Genomic DNA, 774 nt, shown 5'->3' on the forward strand with positions numbered 1-774 from the left:
ACGCACATTGTGAATACAGAACCGTTGATTCAACCATGGTTTCACACTGACATTAGAAGAGTGCAGCCACATCTAAGAAAATAACAATAAAAGAGAATAGTTTTTATAGTACCCATTTTCCTGCTCAGCGTTGAATTAGTAGTAAAGGAGGGTATGGGGTTAAATACCCCCAATATATAAAAAAAAACTGACAAGCGCCGTAGGCGAAAATTTTTAATAAAAAATCGCGCGATTTTTTATTAAAAATTTTCATTATTTATCGAAGTATTGATTTTTATGGAAAAAGCGCCGCAGCCGAAAATTTGCAATAAAAAATCGCGGGATTTTTTATTAAAAATTTTCATTATTTATCAAGTATTGATTTTTATGGAAAAAGCGGCGCAGGCGAAAATTTGTAATAAAAAATCGCGCGATTTTTTATTAAAAATTTTCATTATTTATGGAAGTATTGATTTTTATGGCAAAAGCGCCGTAGGCGAAAATTTTTAATAAAAAGTCGCCGGTTTTAATGCAACTATTTTGAGGAGGGCGTACATAAATAAAGTGTTTATTGTGTGAAATAGCGCCGAGAGGTTAGTTCAATTTACAAACTTTAACAACAAATAACTTAAAAACTAGAGGCCTGCTGCGGCTAAAAGTATATATATTTGCAATCAGGAGAACTCCCTCTATCGTTCCATAGCTACCCTAATGCGGAACTCCGGGGATGCCAAACTAAATTGCAGCCAAAACAAATAAAATGTTATAATTTTTTCATAAAATAACCTTTTTTAG

Source organism: Rhagoletis pomonella, unplaced genomic scaffold (assembly GCF_013731165.1).
Source record: "Rhagoletis pomonella isolate Grant_MI unplaced genomic scaffold, Rhpom_1.0 Rhpom_scaffold_00003, whole genome shotgun sequence".
Classification (NCBI taxonomy): domain Eukaryota; kingdom Metazoa; phylum Arthropoda; class Insecta; order Diptera; family Tephritidae; genus Rhagoletis; species Rhagoletis pomonella.